We start from the raw sequence: 27,611 nt of genomic DNA, 5'->3' as shown, positions 1-27,611 counted from the left end.
TAATGATCAAATTAGGGTAGCCATCACCTCAAACATTTATCATTTCTTTGTGTTGGGAACATTTCAATTCCATCCTTTTAGTTATTTCAAAATATATCATAAATTATTGTTAACTGTAGTTGGGCTATCGTACTACTGAATGCTAGATCTTATTCCTTCTAACTGTATTTTTGTACCTATTAATCATTCTCTCTTTATGCCCCCCTCTGCACTACCCAAAAAGATATAGAAACTCTACTAAACATTCTAACATATTCCTCAGAGATTTAAAGATGACCTAAGTTTACGAAGATAGAAACATGTTACTGAACTGGAAGATTTAATATGGTTTGATTAGACCTAATTACAAACTAAATGAAAACTGCATTTTTTTGTGGAAATACACAACTTTATTCTAAAATTTATATGAAAATACAAGAGATAAAGAACTTCCAAAGCTATTGTGAAAAAGAACAAATTCAGATGAATTATATTACTTGATATCAAGACCTGCAGCAAACCACAGTAATCAAGACAGTATTGTGTTAGCATAAGGATATACAAGCTGAGCACTGGCACAAAGTAGAGCTCAGAAATAAATCAATACACATATAGTCAGTTAATTTCAATAAAAGCTCAAAGACACTTCAATGGAAAGTCTTTTTGAACAAACAGTGCTGTAATAACTGGATAATCATGGAAATAATGAATCTTAGCCACAATTCACAATATTCACAAAATTTATGTAGATAAATTCTAGATCCAATTATAAAAGCTAAAGCTGTAAAGGTCTTGTGAAGAAAAAAAACACAGAAGATTATATTATGATCTTAAGATAGGCAAGATTTTATAGAGATGAAAGAAAAAACACTAGCTGCAAAAAAGCAGTAAATTGGATTTCACCAAAATAAAAAAAGAAAAAATTCTCTGCTCATCTAAAGAAAATGAAAAGTTTAGCTGCAATGTGGGAAAAAATATTAGCAATATATATTCGATGATGAACTTGACCCAGAATAAGAGCAAACCATTAATAAAAAGATACTTTATTTATTTATTTTTTTTTACAACTGAACAAAAGCGTTGGACGTTAAGAAAAACGGTGAATTGCACATGAAAACGTGCTTGATATCATTAGTCATCAGAGAAATGTAAATGTGTAAATGAAAATAAAATATTGCACCACTTCTTTGTGGCAACAACAAATGTTGGTGAGGATATGCCATAAGTGGAACTCTCAGATCTTACTCAGAGAAGCAGGTAATGGAACATCCAGTTTGGAAAACAGCTTGATAATTTTCATAAGGTTAAGCATATACCTCTGTTGTGACTCAGAAATTCCATCCCTAAGTGTTTACCTATGAGAAATGAAAATGTTTCTACAACAAGACTTGAGCATGTTTATAGCAACTTTACTAGTAAAGAGCCAAAAGCTTTACTAACAATAGCCAATGTCAAGAGTACAATGGGTACATACGTTGTGGTATCTGCATATAATGGAATCCTCCTCAGCTACATTAAGGAGCAAATTACTGATAACATGGAACAACAGGAATGGATTTCAAAAAAATGATACTGTCCAAACTAGCAAGAAACAATGAGAAAGCACTATATGATTTCCTAAGATGTGAAGTTCTAGTACACAGTGATAAAAATCAGAACCATAGTTGTTCCTATGGTGAGTGGATTGACTGGAAGGGGACATAAAGTAATTTCCTGGGTGATAAAAACGTTCTTCATCATGATAGTGTTGTTTACATGGATGTATATAGTTGCTAAACTTGTGTAATTGTACACTGAAGATTTGTGCATTTAACTTTTTGTAAATTTTGCTTGAAATAGAAAACCCTAAATCCATCCTGGGAAATTTATTAGCTTGTATACTTGGCAATGTGGTTTACTTGCCTGCACACTGACACCTTCATCTCTCTAATGGATTATTACTGGATTTAAAAGTATTCAGTTATTTTGGGCACGTTACAGGTATAGACGGTGTAGCATATCGTTAACTTCCAACCCGCCAAATATTTGCTGTAATCAAATGAGAATCTTGATGACTTTTGCACGTATCCACTTCCTTACTTCCTCTTTGCATTTGCTTCTGGACATCTCGGAATTTGAACCTATGAAGTTAATCACTGAAAGTTAAGAGTTGGTTATGCTAGCTACCACATGCTACTGCAATCTTAAACCCTTTTATTCCTTTAAGCTTTTGTTTCCTCATAGTGCTTCTTATGCCTAGCTGTACATTAGAATCAGCTGGTGACGTTTTTAAAGTACACTGTTGTTTGGTTGTCATGGCAGAGATATTCATCTAATTGATCTGGTGTGAGGAGCAGGTATTAGTATTTTTAAAAAGCTGTCCAGGCATCTGAATCTGGAGTCAGAGTTAAAAACCACTGGACCAAGTGATGTTTAACGATCTTTCCCGCTTAAATGGCAAATCTACAAGCTAAAAATATTCAACTGAAGTGTTTGGTTAAGCTACATTTTTAAATTATTGTGGTATTAACATTGTTGTTGAATTACAAAGTGCTTAAGCAGAGCACAGAGGTTCCAACTAAACATCAACACTATGCTTTCTGTTGCTTCATATCCATCCCTTTTACCTATTCACTTTATTTTGAAGGCATCAAATTTTCATGTTTGTGATTTTGGGTTCTAAATACATTCAATTCAGCAGCACCTATAAGGAAAGGGTTACCCCTCCTTTTTTTTTTTTTTTTTTTTTTTTTTACCATTGTGACTTATTGTCATCTGTGAATGAAAGTTCTGATCTTACTCATCTGGAAAGACATATAGAACTGTGAAACTAAATTTTGAATACAATCTCTCATCCTGCCTTGTTCAGTTGCAGCGAGTTGGCTACAAAATTGCCCTACACAGCTATTGTATCTACTGCTGTATCAGCAAAGTAAAGGGAATCTGATATAAAACCTTCTGAAAATGCAGATAGCTATTTTTTTAAGTCTGGGAATTACAGAACAGATGAAAGAACAGCTTCACTCTTTTCTTTCCATATATAATAAGGTATTCAACTGGAGTCAGGGTAGTGAGGTCACTAACTGCATTACAAATAGCTGGATCAGGTGAGCTCTTATGAGAATAATAACTTAGTAGAATTCATAAACAGAGAAAAGAAGGGGAAACTGGTATTTGTCCTGAAACCCCTTTCAGTTCAAAGGAGCTGGACTAATGTGCTGTATCAGTGATAAATGATTTGCTATTGTCAAACATTCCAAATGGCTGATAGTATAATCCATAGCCCAGAAGTCTGTATGGTATTTGAAATGTTTTGTTCCTCTGTAGGGAAAAGTTTAAAAAGTAAATCCCATGACAATTGAATAGATGATATCTCTCCCCAACCACCTTGATCCACCCAGACATGTCACATACTTCCCTCCTTAATTTTGATAAAAAATTATTTGGCATTTTATACAAAAGTAGCCCAAGTTACTTATTAAGACTCAGCAAATAAGCCTATGAAATCTTCCACAATAGTGCCCAATAAAGAAGAAAAGATAACTTAGAAAATACATGACTGAGTTGGTTAAATGCATGATTTTTAAAAGTTCCTTATGACCACCAGACATTAGGCATGCTGCAGATAAATTTATACATGTGCTTCTTTTTGAATAGTTCTGATAGTAGGTACCCATTACTTCACAAGAATTGTTTTTCATTTTTGGACAGGTTTTAGAACTTTCAACTATCAGTTGTATTCTGTTCTCCAAACCCACATAAAAAAAGTCTTCTTCTTCAATGTGACAATTTTAAGTGTTAGGTAAAACATAACTGTCTTTAATTTCCTTTTGTTAGAAGAAATATTCTCAGATTCTTCAGTCATCCACCACATGCTATTGCTTTTTGCCCCATCATCATCCTGGTCACCCTTCAAGTTCTAATTTCCCAAAGACCTCCTGAAGCTCTTTTATGGAATGTAGGACTCTCTTTCAGTGTGTGATCTGACAGCCACAAGTGTAGAGAGAGATTTCTATCTACTTGTTTCTGGACAAAATTTGTATTACATCCTTAAACCCTTCATGAAGCAGAGCAGGGAGAAAAAACAACAACAACAAATGCCTGTTGTTCTATTTAACACAGTCTTAGATTGCATTAGTGTCCCCCACCCCTTCTTTGGCAGCCTCATTTTTCCTTTTCAGTGAACTCAATCTCCACAGCTGGTTAATTCTGTCTCTTGAGTGTGTGATTCAAATGAAGCCAGGCTGAGGGCCAAGTCCTTCCATGGACACAGCCCACAGCCCTTTTCCCTGCCAGTCACCTGCCCACAGACCCTTGGTCATGAGAGAGACTGACAAACACTTGGTTCTTCCCATCCCCTAAATGGCAAATCTGAGGGCAGAGACAAAATAAGCTGGGTATTAGCAACTTGGGGTAATAGTTCTGCATCTTCTCAGAATGGCTCGGTGACCTTACGTAAGTTCTCTAACGGGGTTGCTAGAAGTTGTAAAAAATAAATTGATATTTTGGGAGGCCAAGGCAGGCGGATCACCTGAGGTCAGGAGTTTGAGACCAGCCTGACCACCATGGTAAAACTCCGTCTCTACTAAAAATACAAAAATTAGCTGGATATGGTGGCGTACACCTGTAATCCCAGCCACTCAGGAGGCTGAGGCAGGAGAATCGCTTGAACCTGGGAGGTGGAGGTTGCAGTGAACCGAGATCCCACCATTGCACTCACTCTGAGCAGCAGAGTGTGATTCCATCTCAAAAAAAAAAACAAAAAAATTGATATAGAGTGTTCTTCTTACTCATATCCATTGATCAGTATTAAGCATCATATTCTTTTTGGAAGGTGAGCACATGATTTTATTCGTGTCTGATAGAGCAGCTAAACATATTGAGCTTTGTTCAAGTGATGGAATTTCAACTGTCCTTTTATTTTCTTCTCCATTGAATTCTGAGTTTGGAAAATCACTTTCTTTACTATTACAACTTTTCAACATTCATTAAATTCCCCACTGTATTATAAGGACATAAAGGAGCTTTATTATAGATTGAATTCTATCATGTTTAGTAACAGATGTGAGGCCGTGTGATGGTTAATAGGAGGTAGAAGTGGCCCCACTCACCACTACCTCTAGTGACCTAACAGCAGAATGTTTGCTTCCTGTTCCCATGAGATTATGTTCTGCTGGCCTAGAGCTCTTAGTTCCTGAGGGAGGAATGCTGCCACCAAGATACAATGATTCCACTGAAATGAAATTTAAGACTGCCACCTGGTCACTTTTAACTCCTCATGCCTCTAAGTCAAAAGGTTAAGAAGGGTTACAGTGTTGGCTATGGTGACTGACCCAGACTATCAAAATCAGACTACTACTCCACAGTGGAGGTAAGAGAGAGTATGTCTGGAATAGAAAAAAAATCCCTTATGGTGTCTGTTATTAATAGTATTACCCTGCTCTATAATTACGGCCCATAGGAAATGACAACAGCCCAATCCAGGCAGGACTAGGGATGACCCAGACCCTTTAAGAATGAAAATTTGGGGCCTGGTGTGTTGGCTCACATCTGTAATCCCAGCACTTTGGGAGGCAGATCGCCTGAGGTGCAGAGTTCAAGATCAGCCTGGCCAATATGGCAAAACCAGTCTCTAATAAAAATACAACAAAAATTAGCTGGGTGTGGTGGCATACACCTGTAAGCCCAGCTACTTGGGAAACTGAGACAGGAGAATTGCTTGAGCCCAGGAGGCGGAGTTTGTAGTGAGCCAAGTTCATGCCACTGCACTCCATCCGGGGTGACAGAATGAGACTCCATCTCAAAAAACAAAACAAAATGAAACAAACAAAAAAATAAGTTTGGGTCACTCTAGCAAATAAAAAGCACAACCAGCTAAGTACTTGTTAAAGACAAAGAAAATACAAAATAAATAATAGAAAAAGGAATTTTTTTTTTTTTTTTTTTTTTTTTTTTGAGACAGAGTCTCACTTTGATACCCAGGCTGGAGTGCAGTGGTGCAATCTTGGCTCACTGCAACCTCTGCATCATGAGTTCAAGTGATTCTCCTGCCTCAGCCTCCCAAGTAGCTGGGATTACAGGTGTGTGCCACCATGCCTGGCCAATTTTTGTATTTTTAGTAGAGACAGTGTTTCACTATGTTGGCCATGCTGGTCTCGAACACCTGACCTCAGGTGATCTGCCAGCCTCAGCCTCCCAAAGTACTGGGATTGCGAGCAGAAAAAGGTAATTATTAATACCAACTATGACCATGTGACCAGTTACAGAAATGAAGACTATATTTGCTCATTTTGGTAAAAATATGTTTGTGCATATATATATACCTGTATTAAGCAAACATCTTTATTTTCTCTATTCCCTTGAAATGTAATGTAAAATTTATTGAATTCATGTTGGCACTTAAGTGTTAATTTTATGTAATAATATTTAAGTTAAGGATTTGTGCATTTTTGCTTGCATGAAGAATTATGTTAGGCAGAATTAGGACTTTATTATCATCTTTAGAGATTATAATTTTAAAATATATATGGGTGTCAAGTTGACAAACAGTGGATTTTGTGATGGTTAATATTAAGTGTCAACTTGGCTGGATTGAGGGATGCCTAGATGGCTAGTGAAGTGCTGTTTATGAGTGTGTCTCATACTGTTTATGAGTGCCAGAGGAGATTGACATTTGAGTCAGTGGATTAGGAGAGGAAGACCCTCCTCAGTGTGGGTGGGCACCATCCAATCATCTGGCAGCACAGCCAGAACAAAGCAGGGGGAAAAGGGGGCATAAGCAGCTTGCTGAGTCTTCCAGCTCTCTCTCTCTCTTTCTCTTCCTTTGTGAAAGGAAAGTAAATCTTGGAACCCCAAAATCACAAAGTCAAAGGGAAAAGTCAAGCTGGGAACTGCTTAGGGCAAATCTGCCTCTCATTCTATTCCTTAAAAAGATAGCTACTAAGTTAAGCTACCTACCTTGCTGACAAGGAATTTCCTTGTGGACAAAGGACAGACAGAACTCAAAGTCATCCCTCTGCTCACTGAGATAAATGCATATCTATCTGATTGCCTCCTTTGGAAAGATGAATCAGAGACTCAAAAGAATGGAACAGTTTGTCTTCTATCTACCCTATGACCTGGAAGGCCCCTCCCTGCTTCGAGTTGTCCCACCTTTCCGGACTGAACCAATGTAGATCTTGCACATATTGATTGAGGTCTCCTGTCTCCCTAAAATGTATAAAACCAAGCCGTGCACGACCACCTTGGGCATATGTCATCAGGACCTTCTGAGGCTGTGTCAGGGGTGCACAGTCCTTAACTTTAGCAAAAGAAACTTCCTAAATTGATTGAGACCTATATTTGGAGTTCACACCTCGCTGGACCCCTTGCTTCCTCTCCTACTGCCCTTGGACATTAGGCTCCAGGTTCTTTGGCCTTAGAACTCCAGAACTTGGACCAGTGGTCCCCTGGGAGCTCTCAGGCTTTCATCCTTAGACTGAGGGCTGCACTGTCAGCTTTCCTGATTTTGAGAGGTTGTTGTCTTGAACTGAACCACACTACCAGCCTCTCTCTTTCCTCAGCTTGCAGAGGGCCTACTGGGAGACTTTCCGTTGTAATCACGGGAGCCAATTCTCCCTAATAAATGTCTTTATGTACATACATAAATCTTATTGATTCTGTCCCTCTGGAGAACTCTGACTAATTCAGGCAGAGTGAAGTTAGGAAAACAAACATTTCAGTTGTGAAAGTCTAAACTAGAGGATAGTGATCTAAAACCTTACAACGTTGAGCCACTCAGGGTTGTGGTAAGATGTCCTCACATGACTCCAAAATCCATTACGATGTTGTCAAGGTAGCAAAATTGTCTTTGCTTCCTTCACTTCTCACCTGTGGTATTTGGGCAAGCTTGCACATATAGTGAGTGCTCAACCTCTGGAACCCAGATCAGTGTTGCAAATACTCTCTATGCATGTCTTAATTCACCTTCTTACCTGTGGCAGACTTCAGCCATTGAGTATAGCACTCCTTCTTATGAAGCCCAAACATAGCCCAAAGTACTTCTCCTTAGAGGACCACAGAAAGTCACTACTAGTCTGTGGCTGGTATAAGAATAAAATCTCATTTTAGCATAATATTTAGAGCCAGACCATCTGCGTTCAAAGTCCATTTTTCTCAACATAAGATTTAATTTCTTAGTGTCTCATTTCCTCATATGTAATATGAAAATAATACCTACTTCATAGAGTTGTCAGGACTAAATGAGAGAATGTAAAAATGTTAGAACAGTGTCTATACATAGTTAGTTCTTACTATACGGTAGTTTGCAAATCAATCTAATTGCCCTTTTCTTTATGTAGTACTACCTTCAGCTATGTAATTCAAAGCTGCTGCTTTTTTTTTTTTTTTTTTTTTTTGGGAGAGTCTTGCTCTGTCGCCCAGGCTGGAGTGCAGTGGCACGACCTCAGCTTATGGCAACCTCTGCCTCCCGGGTTCAAGTGATTCTTCTGCCTCAGCCTCCTGAGTAGCTGGGACTACAGGCACATGCCACCATGCCTGGCTAATTTTTGTATTTTTAGTAGAGATGGGATTTCATCATATTGGCCAGGCTGGTCTCGAACTCCTGACTGATTCGCTTACCTTAGCCTCCCAAAGTATTGGGATTACAGGCTTGAGCCACTGCGCCTGGCCTAAAAGCTTCTTTAGTGATAAAGCTGGATATGAGTCTTAGCAGTAATATACTTCATAGTAAGAGATGGTCAAGTATGTGTCTGTATGTTTGTGTCCAAGTTGATTCCTATGTGCATTTGGAATGAATCTAGAAGGACTGTGCTTTATGTTTTTATATCTTGCTACTTCAGTTAACATTTGAATAGGGTCATTTGGTAAACATGAACATTAAAATATCCTTTCCAAAATGGGAAACAATCTGGATAATGATAATTCTTAGCCATTAATCTGAAGTTCTTCCATTTGTAGTTCTATTTACAGAATTCCAGAAAAAACTACCAATAGCTTTAGGAAGCAGGAGTGGGTCATGCTAACCTTTCTGTTGGCATTTAGTCAGGTCTTGGTCACACAGTCTTTGTCCCTGTGCCTGTCTTTATTTTTGGGCTCTTGTTTTAGACAGCTTTGCTGAGATGCTGTTGTTACTCTTGTTGATATCAGAAAATATGCAGAGGTGAAAGAGAGAGAGTGTATTGTGTCATTTATGGGAGCATATTTGTGTAGGTGTGGACACATGAGTTGTATATACTGAATTAATGAAATGAGCCTATTTTGTATATATGGGATGTGTGGGTGGAGGAAATGTATAGCTATGTGTCTCTGTGTATATATGTTTGCGTGTGTGCACCCCGGCAGTATAAAGAACAACCTCTCCTCAAGTTGATTTTTTTTTTTTAAACTCGGCCTGTTCAAGGTTATCCTGTGGTTTCTTTTTCCCTTTGTCGTCTTTTCTTTCTACTCCTTCTCAATCACTTTTCCATTCTCATCTCCACAAATTTCTCTCTCTCATATTGTACTAAGACTCAACAGTTTACGCCTTACCATCTTTCTCCTAAAGCTAAAGCTACCATGTATTTACCTGCTGAGGGCCTCACAGAGTGCACCTAGTCTCTCAATGGTTCCATATGAGATAGCTCACGTTCACCCAAAACTTGTATCACTTCTGGCTTTCTTGGGTCAAATATGCCTGAAACCTTGACTCTCCACTCTTCTCTGCTGCTCCCTTTGCAGAGCATTTATGATCTGCCAGCTCCAGCTAAGCAGGGCAGATATAATTATTCCCCCTTGAATAGTGAGGATTTAGAGGGCTCTGAGAGGGTCAGAATTAGACTATGGAGTTCTACAGAGGGCTGGTAGGAAAGAACTCTGCACATCAGACATGTGCAAGGGGCTTACCAATAAATACTCCCAGAATATTCTTTTACATTTTAGCCTTTTTCTAACTCCCAATATTGTTGAATTATTACCCAGGACAGGCCTTAGCAGTGATCTGTCATTTGATCAACTATTATTACAGGTCATGAATGAGATGTGTATCCTTTTTTAAAATTTTTATTTTTGGGGGGTACATAATAGCTGTATATATTTACGGGCTATATGAGATATACAGGCATACAGTGTTTAATAATCACATCAGGGTAATTGGGGTATCCCATCCCCTCAAGCATTTATCCTTTGTTATAAACATTTCAATTATGCCCTTTTAGTTATTTTAAAATGTACAATTATTACTGACTATAATCACCCTGTTGTGCTATTAAATACTAGATCTTATTCTATTTTTTGAACCCATTAACCATCCCCACTTTCCCTCCCCTACTCCCACTACCATTCCTAGCCTCTGATAACCATCATTCTATTCTCTATTTTCATGAGTTCAATTGTTTTAATTTTTAGCTCCCACAAACAAATGAGAACATGTGAAGTTTGTCTTTCTGTGTCTGGCTTATTTCAATTAACACAATGACAAATGACAGGATCTCATTCTTTCTTATGGCTGAATAGTACTCCGTTGTGTATATGTACCACATTTTCTTTATCCCCTTGTCTGTTGATTAATACTTAGATTGTTTCCAAATCTTGACTATTTATGCACAGTGCTGCAATAAGCATGAGAATGCAGATATCTCTTCAATATAGTAATTTCCTTTCTTTTGGGTATATACCCAGCAGGGGGGTTACTGGACCAGAGGGGTAGCTAGATTTTTAATTTTTTGAGAAACCTCCAAACTGTTCTTCATAGTGGTTGTACTAATTTACAATCCCACTAACAGTGTACTAGGGTTCCCTCTTTTCCACAACCTCACCAGCATTTGTTATTGCCTGTCTTTTGAATAAAAGCCATTTTAAATGGGGTGAGATGATGTCTCATTGTACTTTTGATTCACATTTCCCTCATATCATTGATGTTGGACACCTTGTCGTATACCTGTTGGCCATTTGTATGTTTTCTTCTGAGAAATGTCTATGCAGATCTTTTTTCCCATTTTAAAGTCAGATTATTAGATATTTTCCTCTATAATTGTCTGGGCTCCTTATATATTACGGTGATTAATCCCTTGTCAGATTGGATATCCTTTCCTTTTGGAGTGGCATCTGTAGTGAATTAAGTTCTGGATAAAGGAGTTGTCTTTGCTTCATGTTTAGTACCCATGTTGACAACCTGCCCTGGTGAAATTGATAGTAATATTAATAATCATGGCAGGTCATGAACAAAATCTGTCAGTATCACTAGATATTCATGCATTCTGCAGCCCTTATGTTCTGTTTAGTTCTAGCAATTAAGTATCTCAGAGATAACAATTATGAAATTTTAAAAGGTAACATTTACATAATGCAAATAAGGTAATTAATTACAAACCTGGAGAGAGTTCTTGCCTGCTGGTGAACTCTAAGCCCACAACATTCACATTAGGTGAGTTTTATCTTTCTTCTTGCAATGACATTGATCTTCCAAATGTCCATGGAAAGAGGACTACACCTTGGGGATTTAGAGGGTGTGAGCCTAAATACGATAACTCTACATCTGATTCACAGGGTGACTTAAGTTTACAGCTTGTGCCTGATATATGTAAAGCCCTTTGAATTTCACATTTTTTTTCTTGTACATGGTCTCCTTTAAGACTTATAACCACACAAGAGAAGGGAGGTCAGATTTTACTTTTGAGGAAATAAAGTTACACAAGCAAATGAATACTTTTGGAAACATATCAGCTGACAAACAGTTTCCTTGCAATGAGAACTGATCCACAATCTGTTGGGACATAGGAGTGGGCCTCAGGCATGATGTCTAAAATTCATACACACTCTGTTCATACTTTTTGGTGAGGGGGAATTAGCTACATCTATTATATCTTCAGCTAAGAATTAAACATGGAAATGAGAATCAGGAATCAGTCTTTCTTTGTGGCTTTCATGGCTATACCATGAAAACTTGGATTATCTTGTCTTCCACCAGGCAGACTGGGAGGTAAAGGAAAAAAAGCTGATTGGCAGAGAGAGAGAAGAAAGGGAAGTAATAATGAAATAAGAATGAGCCCCTTTCGAGATCCCCTATCTACTCCCTTTGGGACCCTGTTGGTAACTCTAGTGTGTTTTTATTGTTAATAGAGTCTCGAGTAAGATAAACATTTTGCCTAAGTCAAAAAACTAATGAGTAGCACAGAGTGAGAGAGAACTCAGGTTTTCTAACCACTAGTCTATAGTTCTTTCTATAGCACTGCAACTGCCTCTTATATTTCCCAGGCCTCATCCCTCTATTCAGGACCCATCCTCCCTGTCATGAAGATGGAGCTGCTTTAGGGTTCTCAGATCTTAGAGTTTGGCTTCTAGCATGTACAGATGTACTCTATGAGGCTGCTCCTTGATTCATTAAAATGCTATAAGAAGGAAACACAGCCAGCTGCCATTCTCTTTGCTCATCATCTTTCCTGGTGTCGGTCGCATCTCATTGCGTTTGGCAACACTCCTGACGTGAGTGACATTAGCCAGAGCACAAATCAGGTAGCATCTGCTGAGGAGCAGGAAAAAAAATCACAAACACATTTATAAAAGGGAAAATAAAATCAGGGTGACATTCAAGTTGTCTTTTTGATACTTTCTGTTTCTACATTTGTATTTAGAATAGATGGCTCCATTTTGTGGTGTTCTAATTTACCTGTTTTTGAAGCCTGTTCCTAATCTCCATCTCAGAGGAAACTCACGACATTGAATAAATATAGTAGAACAGGAGTTATAACTAGGGCAACCATGTGGGTCAATTTGCTGAAGATGACCCCAGTTTATAGTATTGTCCTAGTATAATTTTTAGTAGACCCTTTTCCCCTTTCAAATATGTCCTGATTTGGATGATAATTTGATCACCTTGGTAACATTTCCATTTGATAAACCATCCACCAGTGATACTTAACATCTATGGATGACCAAAGGTGGTGTGTGTGGAATTATGTCACCACCATCTCTTCCTTTAATGAGCTTCAAATTTAGGGTTACAACAATAGCAAAATAGAACTGCAACTCCAGGAGTCATCTTAACAGTGGGACCCAGAGAATACAAGCCAACTGGTTGTCAGTTTCCTATTCTTGAAATGTATGCATGCCAATGCAGGGTACGCATGGGTCAAGGACAGAGAGTCTGGAGACAGACAACTTGGGCTCATAACACTTCCATTTTCTAGTGCTGTGACTATGAGAAGGTTAATTGATTTTCTCAAGCTGTTAATTTCACAAGTATACATATGGATGATAACAGTATATCCTCCTCCTTGTTGGAGTGCTGTGAGGATTAAGTGCTATAATGTGTGGTCGGGTAATTAACATAGTGCCTAGTGGAAACTAAGAGTTCAGTAAATGAGACCTCCAGTAGGATCCATAGCAACAAGTGCTTCTCGGATTAAAACTCCTTAGAATCAGCCTTTCTTTCTATCTTTCAAACTTGGTGATATATTAGGTAAGGCTAATCATAGAAATCCCATGGTTGGAAGGGCCTGTGCTATTTTCCAGCCCGCACTCCCTACCACTCAGTGGTGGATGGTTAGTAGGTAAACAACATTCCTCAGAATCATTCATCACATTTCTTCTCGACATTTTCACATAGAGTTGTGACAGCAAGGCAAACTGTGTGCTGTGGGCTAAAAAGAACAGATGGTGTCAGAAGAATCTAGCATGTGATAGAAAAACATGGTATGTTTCCATCCAGCACAGGGAGGGGCAGGAACAGTGTGTACTGAAGAGCTCCTCCTTACAGGTGGTGGGGTGGGAAGAGAAAAAGAGTTGGAGGGGTACCAATAGCAAAGTCCTTTGTGGACAAGGTCTGTCTATATGATAACTTCTCTGGGATTTCTTCTGTGAGTCTAGAAAGATGCTAAATTTTGTTAAATGCTGTTTGAATACGTTTCTTGAATGTATACTAGGAACATTTTCCATGACTTGATTGAACAAAGGCCAAAGAACATAGACCCATTAAAAAAAGTAAATATAAAGCCAAGTATTTATTCAAATTACTATTACCTATTATAGAAATTAATGGCTAACATTTATTGAGCTACATGCCAGATTGAGCTAAAAGCTTTGGAAGCATTATCTTATTACATGTCCACAACTGCACTGTGACATACATGCTGGGATTATCCCAATTTTGCCTCTAAGGAAACTGGTGAAAGAGGCCTAGGGGTAGCACAGCCATTAGGAGGGGAGGCCTTTAACCTAGGTCAGTTGGACTCTTATATATCCAATTGTTTTATGCCCGTGACCATTATGCTGTGATTAACTTGCCAGAAAAATAATCTATTGCAGAACTTGGTAAGCAAAATGTCTTTGGTTATCACTGTGTTTAAGGATGAAGTAATATTAAATAAAAGGAAGAAAATTTAAAATATTGAGGGCTAGAGGACATTTCTGGTTTGGATGAAACTGCCTCCTGTTCCCAATATGAATTACAGGGCATCTGGCCTTACAGTTGGGTGCCTAGTCTTGTTTCACAAGGAAGATCAATTTATTTTTCTTCAGGAAAACATTCTGAGATTTTAGTAGTATTAAATGCCAGAAAGGTCTTCCTGCTTTTTAACCTAAGATGATCTAAGTAGAGCTCCAGGAAGTAGGAATTGGAACACAGCTCTTTTTGCTATATTTGGTAACATACAAGTTCCTTATTTGCTTTCTCTTTAGTTTTATTTTTAATTATACAAATATTTGTGATATGACTCTTACATGCCATGGTCTGTACAAACTTATAAATGACATGAAGGTGAGAAAAACAGAGTGCCTATTCTCACTAAATGTATTATCTTGATTTTTTTCTAATAAAACAAAAAAGATTATGAAATTTTGCCACATTCAATAGTTGAGTGTGTTTAACTGTATTTTACCAATCATGTCTATTTAAAATTTAGTTGCTTGCATGTCTCTCTAAATACGGTCATATGCTATTTTAGAATAAAGCAACAGAGAAATCAGTATTGCAGCATTTATAGCTGATTGCCTTGATTCAGAAAGATAAGAGGGTCACAGCTTTACTGAGTGACCTAGAATAAGTTGTTACGTTTCTCCAAGCTTATTTACTAATTTAGAAAATGACCCTCTGCCCTCCCTTCTCTACAGGCAAACTACTAATATATAGTCATTGCCCATGTGAAAATGCATCTGTCCCAGAGTCGAAAAGCACCTGGAGTCAGATGTCTGTGAAGAGCTGGTTTTAGAAGAATAGGCTCTGTCTCCTTTTCCCTGTCTACCTTTAGGTGATTTACCTCATTTTCTAGTAAGTGAGAGCGTCACTCCATTTTCTATTGACCTTGATGATGGCCCAATGTTAAGATCTAATGAGATGGGTGTGAAGATTCTCTATGAATTTAAGGGTTTCTAGTTGAACACAGCTGAAATCTGAGCTGCTTAGATGAGAGATATGAAATTATTTCAGACTGTGTGGTTGTATGCCTTGGAATATTAGAGGATTTCTTTGTGGATTGTATGGGTCAAGAAGATGATGCAAATTTTTTTCTGAATTCAGATCCCACTGTAACAAAAATATCTACTCTAATGCAGTGTCTCATGACTAACCAAGTGGAAATGCCTGTACAGATAGCTATCAATGCAGCTAATAGTCCATGCAATAAAATGAGTTCAGCCTCAAACTTCTATCCCTCCTGTTTCAGGAGAGATGTCCATAGCTCCTGGCACCAAGTCCCCAAATCTGCTTCCAGAATACAGCATATGCTCAGCAGGGAGCTGCTCCCTTGTCAACAATGAGCATTAGTATAGCAGTTGGACTGGAAGGAAAAGCCTTGGTCTATTAGGAAGCCTGCAGAGCTTGGTTGCTAGGCAACCCAGTCTGGAGGCAGCAACCAGTGTGCACCAAGAGGATATCTAGGGAGGTGGGTCTAGAAAACAGGGAAAAGCAATTCTTTTCTCAGAATCAGCTGAGGCAGGAAAAAAAAAGTCAATTGTACTGTCTACTATCCAGGTAAAGAAGTGGTCCATATGTTTGTTTATGCAGTGCATCTTAGTATCACAGTGTTAGGTGCCAACACTCACAGGTAACTATATATTGTCATCTGGAAAATTATGTGACCTTGAGTAGGTGACTTACTCCAGCAGTGGTTTCTCTGACAGTAGCAAAAAGTCAAGGAACCAGGTAGCAGCAGCTTCTCCTCATGCCTGCCACTGCAGCCATCACCCCTTTGCATAACCCTTATATCAGAGAAACATTGAGTCTGATCTATTAGAAAATGACCCTCTGCCATCCCTTCTCTAATGGCAAACTACAAATATATAGTCATTTCCTGTGTGAAAATGCACCTGTCTCAGAGTTGAAAAGCACCTGGAGTCAGATGTCTGTGATCAGTAATAGATTGTAAGCTTGGCAGACACAGATTTAAAGCAGGGCTCCTTTGCTTATTTTAATTGTTAACCTTGGGCATGTTTCTTTGCATAAAGTTTACTCATCAGTGCTTGGGGCCTGACATATTTGTAAACAATGAATAGAGGCTAGTGAGCTAGCCAGTGCAGCGACTTGGGTTAGTGTCCCAGACTAAAACTGAATGGCATGGTTAAAAAAAAAAAGTGCAGGAGAAGGAAGTGAACATGGAAAGGTCCAGTAATAGGAGTTGGGAGTCCAGACTTCCGTGGGAGTCTATGTCATCACCAAGCAATCAGTCCAAATGGGATCTGGATCAATAGTTCTAGTCAATGATACCAGCTCAGAGGATGCACAAAAAGAGCAAGCGCCTGTGAAAGGCCACATTCTCAAGTACCACAGACAACTACTACACATCTCTGCTGAGGCAGGAAGATCGCTTAAGCTGAGTAGTTTGAGGCTTCAGTTAGCTACGATAGCACCATTATACTCCAGCTTCAGAAACAGAGCAAGACCCTATCTCCAAAAAAATAAAAAGAGAAAGAACCAAAATCATTTATTTTCGTTAACTCTTCAATATTTTGATGTACCGAATATATAAAAAAGTTTAAAATCTTTACAATAACATTAAATCAAAATAACTAATAGAATCAAGGTAAAGGAATATTGATTATTGCAGATTCTTCAAGTTGCTGGTATGTCTTTAATCAGCAAGTTGAGAAATCAAACACTTTTACTGTATTGTATTAAGTTGTATATTTGGAAAAGGAAAATATTACTTGGGATTTTTCTTTGTTGTGATAAAAGATGGCATCTGTATTTCCAAACATGGAACAGTATTTTTCACATCTTGCTTGATGTAAGATTTCTCAGAGTAGAATCATCACTTTTTAAAATGCATCTTTGAAATAAAGGGGTAAAATGAAGGCAAAAAAAAAAAATAATAATAATAATTCAGCAAATCAACTCCAAATTCAGAACACTTCCAGTCTGAAATTTGTAATTTGTAGGTATCACCTTTCTTTGAGTGCTTTCAGAGGCTTTTGTATTCTTGGATCTGAAATTTTAACTGTGAGTATTTTGCATTCCAGAAGACCACATTTGCAGATTGTTTTCTATTGAACAGGCCTTGCTCTAAACAATGTGTATCGCTTTCCTTTCTGAGCTCCCATTTCCTCACCAATAACAAGAAAAATTGGCCCAGATGACTTCTGAATCTGCTTCAGCTCCAGTATTTTATACATTTTTCTAATACTTAAGAGCCTTGGAACTTGCCATTCATTTACCAGGCACATTTTATTGAGTGCCTACTAGGTGCCAGACACTGTCATAGGCACTGAAGATACATACAAAGTTAAATAACCTGGCAAAACTCCTGTTCCCATAGATCTGATGATAGCAGGAGATGGATTGATAACTAGGTAATAGGACTGCCTGATTATTTCATATGGTGATAAATGCTATGAAGTACTTCAGAAAAAGAATTGTCTTAGTTATCAATTTCAAAGTAAAACTATCAAAAAGTTACTTCCTTAAAGCAAAAATTTATTTTCATGGTTCTGTGGGTTGACTGGACTCAACTGACTAGTTCTCCTCCTCCCTGTGCTGTAGTTGAAGTTTTTCATGCAACTGCATTCAGCTGGGAAGTCAGCTGGGGCTGGAATAACCAAGACGGTGTCTCATTCTCAAGGCCTCTTCATCCTGTTGCCACGCTGTGTTCCTTCCCAGGCTGTTTTATAGCATGGCAGTGGGACACCAAGAGCACAAGCTACAATATGCAAATGCCCCTAAAGCATATGTGGTCATGATGGTTTTATTTATTGAGACGGAGTTTTGCTCTTTGTCACCCAGGCTGGAGTGCAATGGTGCAATTTCCGCTCACTGCAACCTCTACCTCCTGGGTTCTAAGCGATTATCCTTCCTCAGCCTCCCGAGTAGCTGGGATTACAGGAATGTACCACCACACCTGGCTAATTTTTGTATTTTTTAGTAGAGATGGGGTTTCACCATGTTGGCCAGGTTGGTCTCGAACTCCCAACCTCAGGTGATCTGCCCGCCTCAGCCTCCCAAAGTGCTAGAATTAAAGGCTTTGAGCCACCATGCTCGGCCTCATCATGATTTTTTTTTTTTTTTTTTTTTTTTTAATGTGCCATTGGCAAAATTAAGTCACATGGGCAAGCCTAGAGTTGGTTTAGGAGGGAACAGTACAAGGACATATGGTGGGAGATACCAATGTTTGGGGAAGATGACTGCTTCTTACCAAAACATGAGAAAAGCCTTTCAGAAGCAGTGCTATTTGAACTGAGACCTGAAGGCTGTGAGTAGATCAGACAGAAGGTTTTAGGCAGAGAAAAAACAAGTACAAAGGGGATGGAGTAAGAAAAGTTTAGCATTTTTACACATCTGAGATGAGGCCTCTATTACTGGATCTTTGTGAGCAGGGGAAGGAAGAGTTAGAAGAAAAGTCAGTGAGTGTGAGCAAAGGCCAGACCATAAGGCCTTCTAGGCCATAGTAAGACTTTGGGTTTAACTCTACATGCAGAGAGATGCCATCAGTATATTGAAGATGGAGGGTGAATGGATGTAATTTACACTGCAGAAACAAAAGTCAGACTTCTCTGTGAAGAAAGGATGTTAAGAAAATCAGCCCAGTGTTTTTAGTAAGTTGGAAACTTGAAAAAGACTATGCTAGATTGAGAGGTTTAAATGACAAGAAGGTATAATGTGTGAGTCTGGAATGGGGGAAAATAGCTGAAAAGACAATTGAGAATAATTGAAGAAATTAAAACATTATTAAATGGAGACAGATTATCCACTGGAAACAATTTACAAAACAGGAACACTATGCTGTCACATTGGTTAAAAAAAAAAAACACATGTGTACATACATGGATAGAAAGAGATCCACAAAGATGTATAGTAAAGTATCTTCTTAGTGGTGATTCCTAAGTATAAGATTGTGATGTTTTTATTTGCTTTAAAAATAATGGTAGGGAGGCAAGAGTGAAAACTTGAACAGATAGGAAGCTGTTGCGGGTGAGATAACAGTCATTTTCATAGATTAATTGCACTGAAGTTGGTGAGAAGTAGATATATCGGGGATATATTTTGGAGGTAGGAGGTTAAGACTTACTGATGAAATAGCAATTCTAGGAGAGGTAAAAATTAGAATGACTCTTAGGTTTGTGGCTTGAGAAATAGATGGAAGTGGTTGACATTTTCTGAGATGAGGAAGATCAAGCAAGTCTGGCGTGGATACCTTTCTGAGAGGGAGGTTCAGAGGTGCATGGACATTCTGTGGATGGATGTCTTATGAGATGTAACATTTGATGTTCTAAATTGTCTCAGATGAGTTCCCTTTGATCTCCAGAGTTCTATTCAGGCCAGACCTTGTCAATCGGATTCTTAAAAATATGGCTAAGCAAGGCTGCATGAATGAAGCCATGTCTTGAACAGTTCTCCTGAGATGCTAGGTAGAATGTAAATAAAATAGCACAGGATGCTCCATTACTTATGCCTCTCCATTTTAGGAAGTCAGTATTCATACTTGAAACGGACCACAGAAGAGGAACCCAACTACTTACCACAGATGAAAATAGGACCCCTGAAGAACAGAAAGAACAGTAAAGGTTACTATGCCTAGAGAGTGAAGTCACACATTTTGGAGAGAGATTTATCAACATAAATAGTCACCTTTTTTTGGTTAGCCAATTCTCAGTTATATGAAATCTCCAGTTAACACAAACTCATATGTGATGATGGTTTTATTGTGATAATTTCACAACTTTGCAGGACTAACTGGAAGACTTCCCTCTCTTTGCTAAAAGAAAGCAATAAAAGTTTTATTACAGGTGGAGAAGAATTTCCTGAATAGTAAGTCAGAACTAGAATAGAGGACTCTACCCACAGAAGTAAAGGTTTCTGCCCTTTGAGACTATTTCCTAATTTATGACTTCATGTCCAAGTCTGTAAGGCAAAAATAACCAGACCGTTGAAAGGCAACTCCATCCAGTGTATTTTTTTTTAAAACCTGGCCCATAACCAATCTACCCAGATGCTTCCCAGCTGAATCAATCCAGATGGTTCTTTGAAATAGCCAAACTGAGCATTTCAGATGTGCCACAAATTTGGATATTGGAGATCTCAGGCTCGTCACTAAATAGGAAATCTGAAATGCCAATTACAGAAGCTCTGGGACCACGGGAATTAAGAGGGTAGGGGTAAAATATCAAGTGGTGAGCAGGTGTAGTTTTTAATGGAAAAGCAATTCCCCAGCCTTCAATTGAGTTCAGGTATTCAACACAGTTTCTTCGTTAACACTGTTCCAATTTTCATAAAAAAAATTGAAATTTTATACTGTCTAAAGAAAAATCTCAGAATACATGCTTTCACTGTTCTTATTTAAGAAGTAACTTCCCAGTGGAAAGAAGATAATGTATAAAACACTTGGTTGTCTTAACAGCCTGTACAAAATAGTAGGGTGTATAATCAAAAGTTTGCTTTCTTTAGCATAGACTAGTAAGGCTAAATGATAACTGTTCTAAACATTTGTTCTCAAAAAAGTCTCACATAAAATAATTTTCTCAACTATCAAATATAGAAAACATTTATCCACATCAGATAGACCATATTTCATTGCACAGTTATGTAATGCAGGCTTGCAGACAGCTGTGTAACTAGAATTCATCCTAAGACAGGCATGTCCTTCCCTTTCAGATCATCAATATATATAGCCTATTGATAACGAAATGTTAGTGTCTTTGAAAAATTCCCCAATAAGTGAGTTTAAACATTGGAAGTCTAAGAAATGAGGCCAATAAAATATATGGGCAGGAGGTTAGTAGAGATCAGATTAAGCACTGGACTCAAGTTCTAGCTGGTTTCCATGGTGAGAGAAGGACCAAACAGGTTTTAAATAATCCACAGGTGCCTTTAGATGCCAAGCGAAGATGCCCAGTGATGGGCCATAGGCATTCTGCTTGATCTCTTCTCTTAGTAGAAGTTCTATTTCCATAGAGGGAAGAACAATGCTAGAGACAAAGCAACTCAGGTCACAAAAACTCCCCTGAGAAAATTATACAGAACTGGGTTCATATACTGACTCTATCAATTATTAGCTCTAGGATTTTGGATATGGCCCCTCACTACTCTAAGTTTCCATTTTCTCAGTTAAAAAGGTTGGTTATGGAAATTAAGATGCTGATATAAATACTGTCTACAGTGTTTGATATCAAGTAAGTCTCATCAATGTTAGTTGTTTATTATAGTCTAAGGAAATAAAGAGCATAGATAAACCAAAAAATAAATCACGTGGTGGCTCACATCTATAATCTCAGGACTTTTGGAAGCCGAAGCAAATAGATTGCTTGAGCCCAGGAGTTCGAGACTAGCTTGGGCAGCACGGCAAAACCCCGTCTCTGCAAAATATTAGCTGGGCATAGTGGTGCGCACCTGTAGCCCCAGCTACTCATGAGGCTTGAGTGGGAGGATTGCTTGTGCCCAGGAGGTGGAGGTTACAGTGAGCCAAGATCATGCCACTGCACTCCAGTGTGGGCAAAAGAGTGAGACCCTGTCTCAAAAAAAAAAAAAAAAAAAAAAAAAAAAATTAAGAAAAAAATCCAAACAAACATTATGGATTTTTCAATTGCATAACAACAGTATTTCTGAAAATGCTATAGTTCCTTCAAATACTGTAGGGAATAGAATCACATGGAAAAGCCACTTTGTGCTAGAAAGCATACAGCGCTCTCAATACTTACAGTCTGTAATTTTCTTAGTAGCTATTAATGTTATTTTATCACTGGGCCAAATTTGTTGACAAACAATTGTCTTAACGTTTCAGGGGGCCTACAGAGATAAGATGATTAAATCTACTGTGGATTCATTCTTAGCTCCCTAATTTGCAAATTTAATAACTTTTGGTTGAAGACCACCAACTTTAGGCTAGTAGTGCAAAGATGGTGCAACTATAAACAGCTTCTGCCGTGAGACACAGTTTAATCCTGTCAACTAGAGCTGTTCTTGTTTAACCCATAACTATTTCAATTCTAAATTCTGTATTTTCCTTTGCATGCCTGGAATCTCTCTTACATGAAATTGAACATATGTAACATGTTTTCTCTATTCCTTTATCTTAACTCTATTCCTTAGACTAGTCCAAGGAATATTAAAAACTTAATAAACCACACACACTGAAAACAATAGGAAAACTCTTACAAGGCAATATTTGTAACATGTTATGGTTCTAATAGCACATACACTTATATAATGCCCCATTTACTAATGGGGGATCTGAGGTCCAGAAAAGACCAGGTTACACAGGAGCAGGGGAAGGGAATTTATTATTCAGGCCCTGGTGTTCTGACACTGTTTGGTATTTTTTTCTGTGTTACCATTCTGCCCCAAATACTATGACCTGAGGAATTAGGAGAGAGACTATGATATGACTTGATGGGGAGAATCAGGGAAAACTACTGAGCAAAAACAAGTCTCAAAGGCAGTGATAAACAAGAAATGGGCCAGGAGTGGTCATGAGGAAATCTTCAACCAGGTCCAGCCACACATATCCTAGTTTATGGATTAACAACTCAGGCCTTGTATTTTGGGGAGGAAAAGCCTAAGTCTGTCATTTGGCTCTTTCATCCTTACGATGGTAATGTTATTTTCCAGCACAGAATGCTTTTCTGCATGGTGGGTGGGCTGGCCATGGTGCCTAATTTAATCTTCCAAAATACAGTATCTTTGTTGACAGTTATTAAATGCCTGGTTGACTACAGACATCAAAGAATTGAGGAACACACATTAGGTGCCGCAGATTCATTTAGCAATCAAGGATAACTGCTGGATAAATAATGACCAGAGTAGATTTATTTTCAGGATGAATGGCCAGTTGCTATGTGAATTGCAATTCCTGCATTTGTCCTCTTCATCAGCTTGCCAGAACACTCCAGAGGCCCTCGTTTGAGGCCTTTCAGAGATTGGTTTTTAAATTCTTATTGCTGCTTAACCAACAGTTCTTTCAGAGGCCAAAATGAATTTTCCTCTCTCACATCATTCCTCCACCATACATTTAGTTTTTTTCACTATCTTAGCTGGCATGGCATCTGTTACTTGAGAAATTCCTGAAAAAGGGGATTTTTCTGTCCTCTCCCCTCTTCTTTCCCAATCTCTAGGGCAACTAGGCAAGTTCGCATGGAACCACACTCTTTGCTCTGCGGCTCTTGGTCTTCTAAGCTGAAGTGTGCCTGGGAGTTTCACATTCCCAAGTCTCTGCCTCCTCACTCTTTGTGTAGGCCTCCACTGGTCAGTATTTTATGGAAGATTGAGTCATACTGGTGACACAAGTGAATTTCATCTTATACCATCTTAATCCTAAAGGATGATCCTTATCTAGTAGAGGAGAAAACACAAATGCCTGCAAGGGCATGAAATGTTGCAAAAAAGAAAAATAGAGTCTGGGACTGGTGAGGCCAGAGGTGAATAGGGGAGGACAGGCCTTGCCTAATGGCATTCTCACTGCTCATCATTATCCAGATTTTTTTTTTTTTGAAGGACCACTCTTTCAAGCCAAATTTAAAACATCGGTGGGGCAGATTGGATATGGGTCTCCCATTTGTAACTTCTTATTTACAATTTTCAAAGCAGTCTCACAGTATGTGCATATGAGCCCCAGAGCAACTTAAAGAGACAGTAATGATTAATTCTTACGCAAATGAGAGAATTCAACTTAGAGACTTAAAGGAGACCAGGGAAGAGTTAGGGCTCAAATGCAAGCCTTTGCTCTGCAAACCCAGAGAAAAGGAGCTGCAGTCTTCATTACACTGTGCCTATTTTTCTTCCTCTCTACTCCAGCTTTGCTGTCTAGGTAATCGGGGCCACATTTATTGCCTAGTCATTAGGGATACTATAGTGATTCCAAGTCTGGGGTCTCAACAATTTCCATTTTTCCCTCAAGACCTTTCATTTCTGCTGTGACATTTTAAAATGCCTGTTAATGTATTTGCCTATCAGTGAGTACCTCTAGGTGAGTAATCAGATAGGCTAAGAGTTTTCGGCATCACAATGCTGGAGTTCCTGTGTCAACTGTTTTTGAGAGAAATAACAGGAGTTGGTATTTTTTTCCAGTGAACAAAAATTATTAGCATACTTAACATCGTATGATAATTATCTTAAAAGGAAGTTTAATTTCCCTTTCACTTAGAAACCAGAAATAATAATAAGTGCAGAGGACAAACTTTGTGGGCCAGTAGGTTTTGGTTCAAACTATAGAACCACCAATCTCAAGCAATGTGACTTTGGCAGCAAGTCCTTTCAGCCGCTTACACCGCAGTTTTCTCATCCATAAAATTGATAGTCATAGTAGCTAACTTAATATTCTAAGAACAAAATAAGATAACGCATGCAAAGCATTTGATGCAAATACAATAAAGTCTTTGGTAGATTTAATAACAGAACCCAGGCAGGATGTGAAAGAGATATTTCAAGACCAAGTCCATCAGCTTACAAAGAATGACATCTTTCCTTTTTCCATTGTTTTCTCTCAAGCCACGCTCTGAGTCAATTAGAGACAAAAGCACTCTCCTGCCCACTGTGGTCTACAGGTAGCCCCCATATAACTCATTGTTTGCTCTCTGATCCTGGTAATATAAATTTGACCCCAGATGGTATGAATATATAATTGTGTATAAGAAAGCAGATTACATTTGTCATGACACTTATCTCTGAACTATAGCCAATTTTCTAATTGATGTGATGCTGTTTAAAAAGTAAATCATAGTCTCTTTTTACTTAACCCTTAAGCATGTTCAAACTTGTTGTGAAAAGCAAAATATTCCTTCTAGTATGGAGTGAGAAAGCAGTCTGTAAACACAGATCTTCCAACATTCAAAAGGAAAGAAAGGGTATGACTGAATTGCAAAATTATAAGGAACGTTAGCAAAAATGTAAGCCAGAACTGTGAGGGGAACAGCTGAGAAGGAAAAGGGTGGGAGGAGTATTGATAGAAGTGAAGTCAATTTTCAACAGAATAATAACAACAAATAAGGTGGTTTAATAAGAGTAAGAAATCATCCAGATAATGGCATGTTGGTATGTGACCTCCTCTAGCAGTAAAGGAATACATTAAATCAATCAGTTAACAAACAAATAAGTTCAAGCACATGACTCTAGGCATAGGTAATTGTTTACTGGATAGCTGTGGACAAAGGCATTATTCCTATTGTGAGTAAAGTCAATAAAATCACTACTGAATGGCTGCTTGGCTGCAATGTAATAGGCAGACCCACTCAGGGCAGATTCTGAAGGATCTGTTTTACAGCACCTCCTTCCAATTCAACTCCCATCTAAAAAACCCCTCTTAGATTTCAGTGAGCCAGATACAGACATGGGTAGAAGTGTGCCTCAGAATCCTTCCTGAAGGGAGGTTCCATCACACAACGCTTCCCTTCAAGCCACTGCTTGAATAAGATCATCTTGCCATTGCTTCTCAGATGGTTATTGCTCAAGGCACCCAGCAGTACTGTTTTTGGTTTTTTCCTTGTTCCTGAGTTTTTGCCAGAACAATGCAAATGGAGTTATATGTCCCCTGCCATGGTGTGGTAGTTGCCACTTGGCAGGCCAGGTGGGCTCCCAGCCTGGTTGACCTATTACTTCTATCTCTAGTTATGAAGTCCTTGTCACCCAGATCTGAGATTGAGACATAATTATCACTTTACTATTTGGCAAAATATTTTACTTTTCCAAACCTATTTCACAACCCATATAATGAGGGTAAGGTTGTTCAAGTCCCAAAGGTTAGGAAAGTTAACATTAGTAAAATTATTTGCATTTGTTAGCATACTTTGAGTGCTGAACCTGTTGTCAATTTACTTCAAACTTAATCATGAAAAATCTTGTAGAAGTTAATTGTGACCCTTAAATGTATATTATTTCATTTGAGAAGAAAAAATTTGTTAAATTTATTTTGAGGAATTACTTAGAATGGATGCATTCTGAGAGGAATATAGTGATTAAGAAAAATAATGAAGCCATTGACCTTAAATATACCCTTGGACTGATAGACTAATTAGAAAACTAGAAGATTAGATAATTTTTAAAGGCTGTGTCACCACAAATTTATCTCTAAATCCCAGAGTAAGAAACCGTATCAAAGATTCTTAATATGCTCAGCAAAAACATCTTTAAGAGGACTCCAGTCTAATTCAATCCCAGTGCTTGACTTTTTTTCCACAGTAACTCTGCTTTTATATCATAGATGGTAGGGGACTTGCTATCTCTCAAGACTCTTTATTCTCTTCTGAACTTGAATGTCTTGAACTGCTCTATTTAAACACACTATATGAAAGACATTTCTGACTCCCTGACTCCCTGAACTTCCAGAAATTAAATTCTTGTTGTCACAATGTACATAGCAAGTCTTTCCTTAACAAGACAGTCCATTCATTTGATTCAAAGAGGGTATCACAGACCTTAGAATCTTTTTCTTTCTGGTTAAATAACCTTAGGTTGTTCAATTATGCTCCATGGCTGATAGTTTTAAAATCTTTTTTTCCTCTTGGTAATTTTCCTCTCAAAATGCTAACTTGGTGGTATGGTGTCCTTCTTAATGAATAGCACCCAGAAACATTCCACATGCTTATAATCAGAATTCTACATCTCATGTTCACAATTGCATGTCAAATTGTTTCAACCTTTATTCCACATAAGCTCCTGCCAGGCCACGTTGCCTAGGTCCACTATTTCCTAGGCGTATATTTGTTTAAATCTTATATTTAAGACATACACACAAACTAATATGTCAGTTAGTCTGGAGACAATTTTCATCTGTTTTTTCCCCAAGAAGAATACTTGCTCATCTTGCTAGATAATATTTTTGCACTGTGAAAAGAGGTTAGGTTCTGTCCCATTAGGCAAGGTACTTACATTCCCTTAACCTCTCAGCTATTATATAAAATGGGCATAATACTAAGATGTGAAGATTTAAAGAGTTATAAAATAATGATGGTACATGGTGACTTCCAGAGAATCAGAATTTGCAACCCCTCAAGTAAATCAGATTTTCTTTTTTCATAATCTACACATCTCAGAAGCACTTTGTGTCTAGTTATATTACATTCCTAGAAGGAAACTGGTTACCTACTTCTACAAAATAACCTTAGTCTTATACTTCAAGCCTTCATCATCCTGCAGAGGTTACATTAACAGTTGCTTTGACATTCATTCTCTGACCTCACAGTTTTCAGGGCACATGAACTTCCTAGAGAAAGGAAACAGGTAGGAGCCGTTGGAAATTTTATCTTCAGTCTTTTTAGGCAATATA

The 27,611-nt window shown here is 38.2% G+C and overlaps 1 long non-coding RNA gene across 1 annotated transcript in view; it reads right to left on the bottom strand.

Moving 5' to 3' along the window:
• Positions 1-306: 306 nt before the first annotated feature.
• The window catches only part of LOC104658582, a 65,238-nt gene continuing 37,933 nt past the window's right edge, over positions 307-27,611 (bottom strand). Inside the window, exons 3-4 of the long non-coding RNA XR_747444.2 lie at positions 4,583-4,703; positions 307-2,099 (exon numbers count right to left, since the gene is read on the bottom strand). This is a non-coding gene — a long non-coding RNA (uncharacterized LOC104658582). The remainder of the gene's footprint in view (positions 2,100-4,582; positions 4,704-27,611) is intronic.

The sequence above is a fragment of the Rhinopithecus roxellana genome, chromosome 3 (genome assembly GCF_007565055.1).
Source record: "Rhinopithecus roxellana isolate Shanxi Qingling chromosome 3, ASM756505v1, whole genome shotgun sequence".
In the NCBI taxonomy this organism is placed as follows: Eukaryota; Metazoa; Chordata; class Mammalia; order Primates; family Cercopithecidae; genus Rhinopithecus; species Rhinopithecus roxellana.
This window is presented reverse-complemented; position numbering and strand designations above follow the sequence as displayed.